The 14806-nt window shown below is 40.1% G+C and overlaps 1 long non-coding RNA gene across 1 annotated transcript in view; it reads right to left on the reverse strand.

Annotated features, from left to right (window-relative positions):
- Positions 1–5004: 5004 nt before the first annotated feature.
- The window catches only part of LOC110344005 (uncharacterized), a 35763-nt gene continuing 25961 nt past the window's right edge, over positions 5005–14806 (reverse strand). The window contains exon 3 of the long non-coding RNA XR_015446972.1: positions 5005–5333. This is a non-coding gene — a long non-coding RNA (uncharacterized LOC110344005). The remainder of the gene's footprint in view (positions 5334–14806) is intronic.

Raw genomic sequence — 14806 nt, forward strand, 5'->3', positions numbered from 1 at the left:
TTAATTTATTAAACTTTAAAGCATGTTTTATCTTGGAATTGAGCAGTGTTCTAAACTTAAGTGTTTTTGGTGATTTATGTTTAACAGATTGGTATCTAAGGGTATTGATATTTTTATAATAAGAAAAAGTAATTTATGTGGCATGGGATATATTAAATAGTGAATTCCAACAGTATTTTTAGAGTACTATTTTTTTGGTCTGTGCCTATTTAAAACAGTGCCTCTTTTAGAAGGTGCTATTAATAGCTGTTTAAATATAAGGGTGAGGGTTTAGCTAATATTTCTGTCTTGATTATTTTGAAGTTAAAATGCATTTTAATCACTGGGTTAGTCAAAGGCATACGGGTTATTTTATCCTTTACAGTAATATAATTGTTGCAGTAGTTAACATCAGCATGTACAAAAATCTTTACCAAAACTTGAACTGATAAGACACCTGACCTTACACAGAACTGGAATATTTGGAAACTACTTTTACCCTTTCTCTAAGCCTGTTATGGGGAAATAATGACTGTCTATAATGAATGCTCCAGATAACCTTGTGGGCCTATTCTTTTGTCAGATATGGGGCAGGGTTTGGTTGATAGATAGTAAAGGAAGTTTATGTTCAGCCACCTCACCAGAAAAAAGGGAAAACATTAGAAAAAAACCAATATTTTAATGGCAGATTTTCTGAATGATTGAAGAAAGTGAGAATTTTTTTCCCTTTTATCCTCTGAAATTTGACAAATTACGATTCTTTGTTACCAAGACTGTTAAAATTCCACATGGATCATTTAACTTAATCCTTTCCCCAAATTAGATCCCCTCCTTTCACTGACATACCCCGTGCATTACCACTTTTTATCCACAAGAATGACCCTGTCATCCTCAGACTTGAGGACTACATCTTAAATGGAGACTAGACTGACTCCGAATCTGAGACTGCCTCACATGTGTTCAGGCCTTGTTGCTTTAAGAAATAAATAGCTCTTATTTTGTTCCACGCCAGAGAAACAAGTGAACCAATTATGGATGAAAATTAGGTTTCCTTCCTGCATGACAGGAATGCCAGCCATGATCATTAACATTAAACCAAATATTTTAGGTAGCTTCTTATGCCCTATTAAATCAGGCCAAACTAAAAGAAATTTTGCATTCCTTTCTCTCAGCTGCCCACTGTGTGTGTGTGTGTGTGCACACGCGCGCAACAGAGACAGGCAGACATAGGTGTTTGAAGCAGTAATTGAGAAAATTAAACTACAGCTATAGATGCTACTTTGGTTTCTTTAACCTCAAGAAAAGAGAAGCGATAAAAATTTAGGATGATTATCAGATGAAGACTTTCATAATTGTGTTTAGAACAATGGGTGTATGTGACAATTAAATTTGAGTCAGATTTTTCTTGAAAACTATTTGAACGGCAAGAATTTATACTTACCCTACCATTAAGTTCTTCAGGAATAGATGTAACGTGGGTATATTAAACCTTAGGTTATTGAATACTGTAAAGAGAATATTTATTACCATGCTTTACATTAATTTTCATTAACTTATTAAAAATGGGAAATATTAAGATTTCTGGCTATCCAGTCACCGTCTTCACTTTTTACCCCACATTCTTCAGCCAGGCACAAAGAGAAGCAGTGAATCAGCCTTACTCATTTCTCTTTTAAAGAATCATTAATAGTTTTACTTGGAGGGAGGCAAAGGAATGTTTTGGGAACTTTTTAAACATTCAGCTGAACTAAAATACCTCAATGAGCAGCTGGGTACAGAATAGTGTTTTTCCTCTCCAAGACACCTGAACTGACCTGACAAATTGCACCTAAAAAAAATAAAATCAGGGCCTGGGATTTAGCTCAGTGGTTCTGCTGCCTGGCCTCATAAGCGGAAGGACCCGAGAGTTTGACCCCGGTACCCAAAAATAATAATAATAATAAAATAAAATCATTGGTTGCTTTTCCCTATTAAAATCAATGTTCTATATGGGCCTTAATTTGTTATTGTCTCTGATTTGGTGCTTTCCCAAGTCATCCTTTTTTAAAGCTCCCTTCCTTCAAGCTTTTTAAAAATACTTCTTGAGTAAAACTGCTATTCATTAGAAAACATTTTGATTTTTTTAAGCTTAAATTTTGCTTTGTTGAAAGTCTGCCATTTAGTACCATAAGTGCGAGAGGAGATTGCAGACTTTATCTCATGGTTGTAAGTGAGCTTGATAATGAAAAATGCCACCAGACACTTTGGTAATAATGCCATCTACCAATGCCATCATGTATTCAAGCAATAAAACTTTCCTGGTGTGGTTTTCTACTGAAAGTTTAATGTGGAGGACCCTAGCCACAAGCATAGAGAGAATTAACTTCCTAGAAGTGATATGATGATACATATTGCTGAGTAAAGGGAAGAGAATTGGGGATGGGGGAATCATTCCTATTCAAATATAGTGGACCCTTGACTTACGAACTCAATTCGTTCTCTAGGGCGGTTGTAACTCAGGTTGGTCAATTGAAGGCTCAGGCTCTTCTACACCGCCTTCAAAGTCTCTCTCCTGTATACGGGCAGATCTCAGTGTCCTTAGAGAGACATTGGCCCAGGGTTTCTCAATCCCACTTAGGAAAGGATGTCATAATGTTCCTTCCAGAACTCTTTAAGGGTTAAATCTGTATCTGAGACCATCTAGAAGCACAAGCACCTGGCATTCGGGTTGTAACTCAAGACTCTGTAATTTAAAACTAAAATTCTGGTGGTAACCCGAGTTGTTCATATGTCCAGCCAGTTGTAACTCGAGGGTCCACTGTACTATCAAAAACATTTTTACTTTCAGAAACGGTATAGGTAGTAAAACAGTTAAAGCACACCTGCACTATTAAGCTATATTTTGTTGTCCATGAAGTTCAATTCAACATATATGTTGGCATACTTATTCTCACTTGGCTGTCCTACTACAAATTTTTTTAATTACCAAAATTTTTACAGGAACTACCTTTTCAAATTTCTCTGTGGATTTTGTTAGAGTACTTATTCTAGTTAGTTATTTAGTTATAAAGAAAACTGTTAAAACTTCCTGGTATTGCAGGGTTGTTAAAGATCCATTGATGCCTTCTAAGAACCTTTTCTCAAAAATACTTCTGCAAGTTCCTATTTCTATCTTTTTCTTATTTCTATTTTATGGAGACAGTGTGGGGCTTTCTCCTCCCTTCACATTTTAGATCTCATTTCTTTGTATCTAAAGCCTTAAGTTATTCTGAGCATAGTGTCTGTGATACATCTCTAATCATGACTTTTCTATATAATGTGTATATCTGGAGGAATAGCACCAATGAGAGCAAATAAATTTCTAGGGAACAAAGGTCTAATTTTTTTGGCAAGTATCCTTGCTATAATGCAGAGTAGCTATATGAAAATTTATACATCACATGATATTCATAGTTGTCTTAAGGATTAAGCACATGGACTTTATCAGCTAAAATCTGAAAGACAAGAATGTCTTTGTTTTTATTCTAAAATTTTGAATTCTCCAAGCATGTGTCAAAATCAGAACTGGGGCTCACCAGTTCCTATTCTTAGGGCTCTATTGATATCTGATATCTATAGTGAATCATTTTACTTCATTCTTACCCAGTTTTATTAAAATCAAACCACTTTTCATTTTCATACCACATACTGTCTTACTATAGCTTCTCTAGATTTAGAAAGTGAGTACGTGTTATGTAGAGACCTCTAGGTCTACTTAAAAACCCTTTCTGTGAATTTATACCTCTATGTACATATGTAAAAATGGTTGATTTTCAATTCTCTCCTTCCATAGGAATGAAATTTTTATAGAAATTTTTCTTTAAGTATTTTAACATAAATTATTCACGTGGATTTTTAATGTATAATTCATCCTTTTACATGCCCTCACTCTTATTTTGTCGGGGGATAGGATGGACAGGAATGAGATTAGAGACTGAAACAACCAAGAATGAACAGAGAGAAGATAGATAGGCTGCTCGTCTCCAGATCAGAGCCATGGATGTTAGGAGGAAAATACTCAGATTGCACAAGGAGTATGAACTATAAGATACAAATCCACGTACTTGCATGCTGGTGTGACCCACTGCACCCAGGCTCTGACCTTGGCTTCTAAGTTACAGACTGCAGAATCTTGTCATTTTATTTTCTTTAAGGTTTTAAGAGATAATTTCATTCTCTTGGACCATTTTCTCTGCAGTTTACTGGGGCAAACATTCCTCTAATGCCAGTCATGGTATTATACTCTCTCGACTAAACCCTTGGCAGAGCACAGTGTCTTCTACATTGAGGTGAAATAGCACAAAGCTTCTACAAGTTAACCTGTGGAGGCCCTGAGTTACATAAAGGTCGTCCCTTTTCCTAAAATTCATTGTGGTAGGTTTGGTGAAAAAGCAAATCAAGAAATCTTCGTATATTTTAATAAGTTAATACTAAATAGAGTGAAATATAGGTTTGGAAGAAACAGTAGTCTGTGGGAACCATTATAACAGAATCAAATTATATATTACATAGTATATGGATACTGGAATTATCATGGGGGGTTGTCTTTCATTAGCAAAACAATCGTTATCTATATAGAAAAGGTTTTTTTTTTTAAAAAAAAGACTAGGATTTCATCTTGTGACAATTGACTGGTGTTTAAAAATAAGTATTATCTTGATTGTTTTTATTTGTTGACTAAGTTTGAGAAGATGTGTTATCATAATTTCAGAGTTGACTCTAATGTGAAAACTGTACATAATGATTTTTCTTTGCTAGCTGTATGAATGTAAAATACTTGCAGATAGTGTATATACTGTGTAACATATGTATATTTGGTCATAAAGGCAGATAATTGAAAACATTGTAAAATTAAGCACTTTAATTCCTATTAAATATTAAACATTTGTATCTTGTAAATAAACATCCTTAAATCATTCCTTAAGCCTAAGGTATTATTTCAGCCAAGATTATGTGTGTTCAGTTCATAATGATTTTGGTTTTCTGCTCAGAAGAGTTATTTCAACATGGTACTGGTTCCCCTCCAAGGATAAACAAAACACAACATAAAAATAAAAAACTTATCAAAGTCTTTCCAGAATAAAGCTTGTAAGAGACCCAGGATTCCCCATGCACAGTAACAGTGATTACCCCAGTCTGAGTCCCCAGGAAACAACAACACGGTGCCGCCCCATGCCCTTGGAAGGGACTGCTTTCCTCCATACTTCACAGTGTTTGCCTCTATTCTGTAGTCTTTATGTAGTGAGATCAGCATGAGAAAGTAGTTAGTGGGGCAGGGGATTTAGTTCAGTGGTTTCGCCGCCTGCTGCGCAAGCGCAAGGACCGGAGTTCAATCCCTGGGACCAAAAAAAAGAAAGTAGTTAGCGAACAGTTTAAATTGTATTCCTGCTACTACTCTTACTGTTGATGACCTTGGACTGTCTTCATGAATCCCCGTTATAATCCTGTAGTCATTCCAAAAAAATCAAGTGACCACAAAGCATTGTACAAATAGTGTTTCATGGCACATTTCATACTCTACTGCTGAGCCACACCTCTAGCCTCAGGCTAGTTTATTGGCTTTAGATTAAAAACAAAGAATCCTAAAAGACTTTCGGTATGACTCCACAACTAAAACACTTCCACATAATCCTTTTTAGTAGTTTACTAGCTTTTTGAAGTCATAAAGGACTAATTCAGTTAGTGGATACTTAAAAGTTAACACTTAGAAGTGACTGAAATTTTAAGGAGTCCTTAAAATACACATTGCCTTTGCTCATCAAAATGGCTCAACTGGGTCCACGTTCTTCCAGGGTGGGATGTGGTAATGAATGCCAGCGTGGTGCAGTTCACGGCTACTAAACGTACATAGAAGTCTCTGGGGATCTTGGTAAACTGCAGATTGTGGTGCAGTTCTACTAGTGTCCCAGGTGAGGCTACAGCCCTCAAGCTATCACTGGACCTCAAGCTTACAGTGGGAAGGGCGTGGCCAGGAGACCAGCTAGGAGCACCTGGTCCTGCCACTTACTGTTCGTGACTTTAGGCACAAGTTCGTCTTTAAAGTGGGACTTATGTGAGACAATAATGGTACACTGCCTGCCTCATGAGACATTCAGTATATTAAAGATCATTGTTGGTGCTTTTATTTTTAATTTCTTAGTATATCTTTCCTGTACATGATGTTTACATTCCTCATGTTGAGTCAGTACAAGTACATAACATATTCATTCCTTTTCCACGCCCTCTCCCTCTCCTAATGCCAACATCTGCAGCCCAGATAGCATATTGGAGTCGATGCAGAGTAAGGGCCCATCTTCAAATACTCTTATCTGGGTTGGGCTGTGAGCCAAAGTACTTGCATGGTTCCCCAGGTTCTATAACAGAGTCTGAGAACCCCAAATTGAGTGCTTATTCACTGCTTGGTCCTGTTCTAACATAACAGGTACATTATTACCAAAAAGCCTCCCAATAACATTCTAGGACTCTCAGATAGGAAACAGCTATGAAGAAGCTAAGTAATTTGTCACTCTGCTTTTGACGTCCTCTCTTCCTTCCCTTGCTCAAATTCCTCGTTCAGTGACCATCCTCACACTCCTGCTTTCTCTCGACCTCTTTGCACTGTCTAGCTTTGTCTTAACAAAACCAAAACCTGGTTTACTCAACCCCGCCTTCTCCATGCCCGTGCTCATGTGGCTAAATGAAACAAATCAACAAAACTGACTGAATTCATTACCAGACCACGACTTTACACCTCCTTTCTTTGTAACAGTCCATCATCCTCCCAGTCCTTGGTCCCAGCGGACAACCTCCCTCCCTACTTCACTAAGAAAAAGCAGTCAGGGCCAGGGATTTAGCTCAGTGGTTTCACCACCTGCTGTGCAAGTGCAAGGACCCGAGTTCAATCCCCGGTACCAAAAAAAAGAAAAAGCAGTCAACAGGTGACTTCCACAGTCTCCCACAGACACCTACAACTACGGTCCACACATGTGCCCTGCCTGTCATGTTCTTATCCCAACCTGACACTCAGCTGTAGACCACATCCTGTCCCCACTCTTCTCAAAGCTTCCATTCCCGCCCTTCTCCCTTTCCTGTAATGAAGTGCCCTGTGTATTGGATCTTCTCTAGCAGCAGACACCTGCTGTAATTTTCCCCAACTGAAATCTCTTCACTCCACAGTCTCTGGCAGCTCACACCCTCCCCTCCCCTCAGCCATCATGCTCCTCGAATTTTACACTTGCTGTCTCCAGTTTCTCTTTGGGCCCCACCATTTCCCTGATACTGCTCTGATCAAGGTTAGCAATGACTTCCATGTTGCTGAATCAAAAATAGTCCATTCTCAGTTCTCACCCTGAATTGGTAGCTTTCGACACATCTGATCACACCCTCTGTCTTACTTTCTCCACTGAGACAAAATCCGATGACAATTTAGAGGAGGAAGGGTTTGTTTGGGCTCACAGTTTGTAGAGGTTTCAATCCACAGGCTGGCTCCAAGGCAGGGTGGCATGGCAGGCAGGAAGTATCAAGAGGGGTTGAGGGAGCAGGAAGGTATCTGTGGTACCTGGGTTCACGAACTCCGTTCTCTCCATGATTCTGGTCACAAGCCGAACTGGATGAGAGCTGAATCAAATTTCCCATAAGGTCAACATTGAACCTAATTACTGAATTTGATTCAGTTCCCATCCAACTCAGTTTGCGAACAAGCATACAAAGTACACAGTTCAGGGCACGCCCCCAGTGACCCACCTCCTCTCACCAGGATTCTCCTCCCAGCATCACACCTAGCTATAAACCCACCAGCGGCCTAAACCAGTGTGGCACCCCCATGAGCCAGTCACTCCCAAAAGCCCCACCTATGAGTGCATGAGGCTTTGGGGGGACATCTAGATGGAAAGCCTAACGTCCTCTGCCTTAACTCACTTTCTTTGCTTGGCTTACAGAACTGAGGTGGTGAAGAGGTTGCTATCCCTTTAGACAGTCCTGGTCTCCTTTGCTTTTCCTACACCTCAAAGGTATCCCGGGATAAGTACTGTATGCCCTGGGTTGTCTTCATTATCCACTCTCATTCTCTGGGTGATCACATATATGGCATCATACTGTCAACTCCCAGTTTTAGAGCTCCAGCTCCTGTTCCTCTTGACAGTAGACACACTGATCTGTTGATTCCACTTAGATCCCTAATAGATGTATCAAACTGAACAAACTCCAAATGGAACTCCCGATCTTTCCCCATAAAGCCTCTGCGCATAATCTTCCTTACCTCAGTTGACAGCAACTCCAGTTTTCAAATTGCTCAACCCAAAAGCCTTCAGCTTGGAGTCCTTTTTCATAGTCCACATTCCAGCCCACCAGGAAATTCTATCAATTTACCATACAGAATCACATTCTCTTTTTTTTTTTGGTACCGGGCATCAAACTTGGATCCTTGCGCTTGCAAGGCAGGCGGCAGAACCACTGAGCTAAATCCCAGGCCCAATCACGTTCTTTTTTGCTAGTTCCTCTGTAACCATTCTGGTCTAGACCACCAACATCTCTCTACCACAGTACTGTAACGGTGTCCTAATTAGTCCCGAGACTTCCACCTTTGCCCTCCCTACGTCCCTACACCTTAGTTTGTTTTGTGTTGTTATGAAAACAGCATGGATTAGGTAATTTCTAATAAATATTTGTTGATTTATAGTCCTGGGGCTGAGAAGCCTGGTGTTAAGGGTCCTGCATCAGTGTGGACCTTCTTACTACGTTGGCAGAAGGGCAAAGGGGCCAAACTCATCCTTTTATAAGGGCACCAGCCCCACCTGCGAGTGGAGCTCTCATGGCCTGCCTCTTAAAGGTTCTACCTTTGAAATTGTTACAGCTTTGGCAATTACATTTCAACATGAATTTTAGAGGGGACACGTCATAGCAACCCCTTCTGAACCCGTCAGATCATGTGACGTCTCTAACCCAATTCCTCAGCTGTTCTCCATTTCAATCAGAATAAAGTCCTTGTAATGGCCTCAGAAAGCACAGTACCAGGTGTGGAGAACCTATGGCACTCGTGCTGCAGCTGACTGTTATCACTGAAAGTTCGCCATCACTGCCGTATACATCCCCATAACACTCCCAATCTACCACAAGTGTTTTTGCCTTCACAAGCCAGGTACATTCCAGCCTTTTACACATCTACTACACTGGCTGTTCCCTCTTCCTGCAGTGCCCCTTCCCCGAATAGCTGTATGATTGCCACCTTTGACAATTTTAAAAAATTAAAAGGCTGGACTTGACATATTTTAATTTTTTTTAATATCCTGGAGATTGAATCCAAGGCCTCACACATGTTAGGAAAGCACTCTATTTTAGCCCTCTGAAATATTTAAAATTACAACTATCTCCACTACCAATGTTGTATTCTCATTCTCCCTTAATCTATATCTTTGCCAGCACTTAGCATCTTGCAACAAACTACATAATTTAGCTGTTTTTGTGGGTTCTTTAAAACTTTGTCTCTACCTATTAGAACATAAGTTCCAAAGGCCAACAAGTTTCTTTTTATCAGTCTTGATCACTGATGTCCCCGATCTTTAGCACAGTGCCTGATATACTGCAGGCACTTAGTACCCATTGATGAAAGCCTTTATAAGAAAAAATGACCAGAACCTTTCTTCCAAAGTATTAAATGATTATGGGTACAGGCCTTTGAAATAGACACTGAAGGGAAAGGAAAGGAAATTATCAATATTTTATAAAGCTAAAATTTTTGTTTACTAACAAAGCTAGATTCCTTAAGTATTTGAAACCAACGTCAGGAACTTCAAACTGTTGATAGTGAAAACCTTAGCCAGCCTTTGTAAAAAGTCTCAGTCCAGGTCACCCCATTACCACACCACCTGGTCTGTGAGGAAGAGGCAGCTGGTGACTGTTCCAGAAGGATCTAGAAGCGCAGAAAGATACACATCCTGAGGAAATGGGGCTGGCAGAGTGCAGCTGACCCTAGATCTGGACAGTGAGTGTCTACTTGCAGTCCCTGTCCTGTAGAGGAAGTGATTCATGTGTTGTTTTTGTCTTGCATTTAATTAAAAACAGAAAACCAGATTGCTTGGTCTTGGTAAGGAAACCCTGCTTTCATACAATAGGATTGGGGCTCATTGAAGGACATGTTGTGCAAAAATTAACTTTGTTGTTTAAAAATGAGAGAAGAGGAGGGTGTAGCTCAGTGGAGCCACATGCAAGAAGGCCTGGGTTCAATACCCAGCACCACGACGTGGGGATACACTCCACTGTGCAGTGTATGTGCTTGAGTGTGGGTAGGAAGGGAGAACAGGCAGGCACCGAATCTAGGGAGAATGAACCAGTGGATCCAGGTCCGAAGTCATGAACATAGGAAGGAGGACACCATGAGGCAGCGTGGTGGTGCACAACTGTAATCCCAGCACTCAGGGAGGCTGAGGCAGGAGGTCTCCATCCTGGGCTAGTGGCTTAGCAAGACCCTCCTCAAAAATTTAAAAAAAGAGCTGGGGGTGTAGCTAACTGCAAAGACCCTGGGTTCAATTATCTGTCTGTCATCTAACATGTTTTTCTGAGTCTATCTTTGTGTAGAATTTGACTTTGGCACCATCTTAGTGTTTTGTACATACACACACAAGAATGGTGTAAAAGGACACCCTAAAATCTGTAACTAATCACAGTATATCCACTAAATTTCTTGTTTTGATCATTGCACTGTGGTTGTAGAAGAGAATATCTTTGTTCTTGAAAATATACACTGACAGGGGCCAGGGATTTAGCTCAGTGGTTCTGCCACCTGCCTTGCAAGCGGAAGGATCCGAGTTCAATCCCCGGTACCAAAAAAAAAAAAAAGAAAGAAAATATACACTGACATCAGCCGGGATTTAGCTTAGTGGTTCCGCTGCCTGCCTCGCAAGCACAAGGTCAAAGTGCCAAGTTCAATCCTGGTACCAAAACAAACAAAACACAACAAAACAAAAACAAAAACCCAAACAAACAAAAAGTAAAACCATTTGAAAATATACACTGACATACATATCTAAGGGTAAAGCGGAAGTCAGACAGAAGGCCAAGACAGAGACCGTGTTAATACAGACGGAGGGTAAACTGGAGTTTTTGTGATATGGCCTCGTAACTTGTATGAAGTCTAACCGCAAACGTTGTTTAAGAAGTGTTCTGAGGAGGGGCTGGGCATGTAGTTCAGTGGTAGAGTGCTGGCCTAGCACTTGAAAGGCTCTGGCTTCCATCCCTGGTGATGATGGTGATGATGAAGAGTTCTGAGGACACGTGAATTAAAATGAGATATCCCCTAGAGGAGTGGCCAAAATTGAGAGCGCTGACAACACCCAGTGCTGGCAAAGACGTGGGGCTCTCAGTCCCTGCTGGTGGGACTGCAAACGGTACAGACACTGTGGAAAGAGCTTTCCAGTTTCCTAAAAAACTAGACTTATTCTCACTCTGTGATCCATCAGTTTTGCTCCTTGGAAATTATTCAAATAAGGTGAAATCTTATATCCACACAGCTTTTCACAGCAGCTTTATTCCCAACTGCCGACACGTGGAAGCAAGTACCCTCCAGTAGGTAAACAAGTAAACTGCGGTACATCCAGACAAGGGAGTATTAACCAGCGCTGAGGAGACATGAGCAGAGACTAGAGGTACAATTCAGTGACAGAGTATGTGCTTTCCATGTGCAAAGCCTGGGTTTCATCCCCAGCACCAAAATAAATTTTTTAAATAAACAATATACAAAAGAGCTATCAAGTGACAAAAAGAAATGGGCACATTACCAAGTAAAAGAGCTAAGTGAAAAGACTATATACATACAATTCTAGCTCATTTATGACATGCTCAAAAGCAGATGATAGAGGCATTAAAAAGATGGATACCAGGCATTCGGGAGGACAGGGATGAATAGGCAGGGCACAGAGAGGGTTTTCAGGGCAGCAAAATGCTTCTGTATGCTACTATGCTGTGGGACACGTTCTAATCTACAAAACCCACAGTGAACACCACCAAGAGTGAACCCTGAAGTAATCTGTGGATTTGGATGTGATGCTGTGTTGCTGCAGGCTTATCCAATGTGACAAAGACCCACTCTCATTGGGATGTTGCTAGTTGGGGAAGCAGTGCCTGCCTGAACTCTACAGTCTCTGCTCAAGTTTGCTGGGAACCTAAAAGTGCTCTAATAGAATAAAGTTCATTTCAAAGGAGAAATGAACAGTTTGATGGAGTTTAACCTCCTTATTTTCTTGAGTTGTCTCTAAGCCTGTATATTGCAATTTTCCTTTTCTCCATCTCTTTATTCAAATCAAATTGTTTCTTTCTTTTTTTTTTCAGATATCAACAAAATTTTATTTATAAAGTTGTTCAAACACAAGAAAATTCTGGTTCCTTTTCTATGAACTATCAAAAGTTGGGGACAGAATGCTCTTTCATCTGAAAAAAAATCAGGTTTTGGATGACAGCTTTTCAACATAAAATAAAGACAAAATCAAGTTGAAATATGTGAAACACTTTTCTAGTCCATATATACTTGGATAATTTTGTAATAAGTTTCTTCAGCAACTGACAGTGTTGAAAGAAAATTTGTCTTGGGGTAGTGTTTTAAGAAGTCATTAGCAGCAGTGGTAGCAGTATCAAATTGTTTCTTAAAAAAAGAAAAGATAAGCCAGGCATGGTGGTGCACACCTATAATCCCAGAACTGGGGAGGCTGGGGCAGGAGAACTGTCTCGAGTTTGAGGCCAGCCTGAACTACATAGTGAGTCTTGTCTCAAAAAAGCCAAACCAGCCGGGGACTTAGCTCAGTGGTTCCGTTGCCTGCCTCGCAAGCACAAGGACCCAAGTTCGATCCGTGGTATCAAAACAAAACAAAACAATAAAAAAACAAACCAGGGCTGAGATGTAGCTCAGCAGTACTTCGCCTGCCTGGCAAGCGAAAGGTCCTGAGTTTGATCCCAGGTACTGGAAAAAAAACCGAAAAACTAAACCAAAGCAAAACAAATAGATATAAAATATACAAAGTTGTAGAAAGGAGAAATAATACATAATTTTAAGATGAAAAAAAAAAGTTTTTAAATGCACAAAGAAGTCAGACATGGATGATGGCACACACCTGCAAGTCCAGCACTTGGAGGCTAAGGCAGGAGAATTGTGAGTTCAAGGACAGCCTGGGCTATATAATGAGATCCTGTCTCAAAACAAAACAGAAAAAAAAAAACCCACACAAAACATAAAAGCAATGTCAAATTGTCACAGGAAAACAATTTTGAGAGTTGTTTATTGTATCAATAAGAAAATAAACAATTGTGTGTATTTATTATATCAACACTTAAGGTCTGGGACCACTTTCAGTATTCAATATTGACACAAGATGTTTTTCCTGTGAACACACAAATTCCTCTATGGTTGTGTTTGGTCATTCCTGTAATCAGAAGATATGTTCTTTATAAACAAAATATCCTGGAAATTTTAAAATATTGAGTCATGAACTGTCATAAAATGTGTGAATGTCAACATCCACAAGGAAAAAATTCTAACCCCACTCTTATCAGCTGTGATTTCATCTAATACAAGTCATAAAAATGAAATAAAAACAAGAGAAAGATCTAGTTTTAACCAGATTTACAGTAGAAATATAAACAAACTACTCTCTAAATGTTATGAAATCACACAGTGATCCAAATATAGTAAAAGAGCCAGGGTGGATTAAAATGCTGCTTTGCTGTGTAGCAAAGATTGGCTTATTTAAGGGACCCAAACGAAATGAATAGGTTATTGGAAGGGGAAATTGTGTGAGAATAAAAAGATGGTGTGCTGAGTACATCCTAGACATCTCCAAGTTCGTTCAAGAGCTCCTTGGTGCATGTGGTTTCCTGTGTTCTTCCATTTGTTAAAAAAATAAAATAGGCCTGGGGATTTAGCTCAGTGGTTCCACCGCCTCCTTGCAAATGCAAGGTCCCAAGTTCTATCCCCAGTACCAAAAAAATAAACTATGGGGCTGGAGCGCAGTGGTAGGACCCATGCTTATTAGCATGTGTGAGGCCCTGGGTTTAATCCTCAGCACCCACCCCACCCCACCCCCGCCAAAAAAAGAAAAAGAAGACAGAAAAATCTCTAATTCCAAAGAGGATCTGAGTTTCTATTGTTTTCAAACAACAGAAAAAGCATACTAGAACAAGTTACACATCTCAAGACTCAGAAAACAAGGCAACAGAAGCCATGGGGAGGAGACGTTTCTCAGACAGCCAACGGAAATAATGTCTGTAAGTTACAAAGAACACGGACAGAATGTGGCTGTTTTCTTTTCTTCGTGTTTCCCATTTTTTCCCAGTGCCCCAAACATATTTAAAGTCTAAGAAGAAACGGCATATGAAGGAACTGCTGCCATCCACCTCATCTATCTAAGGAAATGACATCACCAGTCCACTAGCAGCAATCAGCACTCACGACAGTTTGCCAGTCCCTCTGTCCTCTTGGCTTTGGTACAGTGTCTGCCAGTTGGAGGGGGGGGGGTACGCACAGATAGAACCCTCAGTAGCAAAAATCCAACTGTCAGCATCTGCTGACCATCTTACTGTCTGAGGTTCTGGAATGGGCTGTGGGACAGACTGGGATCCGACCAGATGGGACACACAAGCTCCCAGGTCAAGTAACAGTTGGGCACTCTTCAAAGTTAATATTTTTATTTGCAGTACTGGGGATTGGACTCAGGACCTATGTGCTGAGCTACATCCTCAGCCTTTTCTTTTTTGAAACAGGGTCTCACTAAATTCTTAACCTGGACTTGAACTTGTGATTCTCCTGCCTCAGGCTCTCACAGTACTTAATGTCTGTTCAGTGTTAATT

The sequence above is a fragment of the Heterocephalus glaber genome, unplaced genomic scaffold, assembly GCF_053883595.1.
Source record: "Heterocephalus glaber isolate CG9 unplaced genomic scaffold, H.glaber_assembly_v1.0 deba00001733, whole genome shotgun sequence".
Taxonomy (NCBI): Eukaryota; Metazoa; Chordata; class Mammalia; order Rodentia; family Bathyergidae; genus Heterocephalus; species Heterocephalus glaber.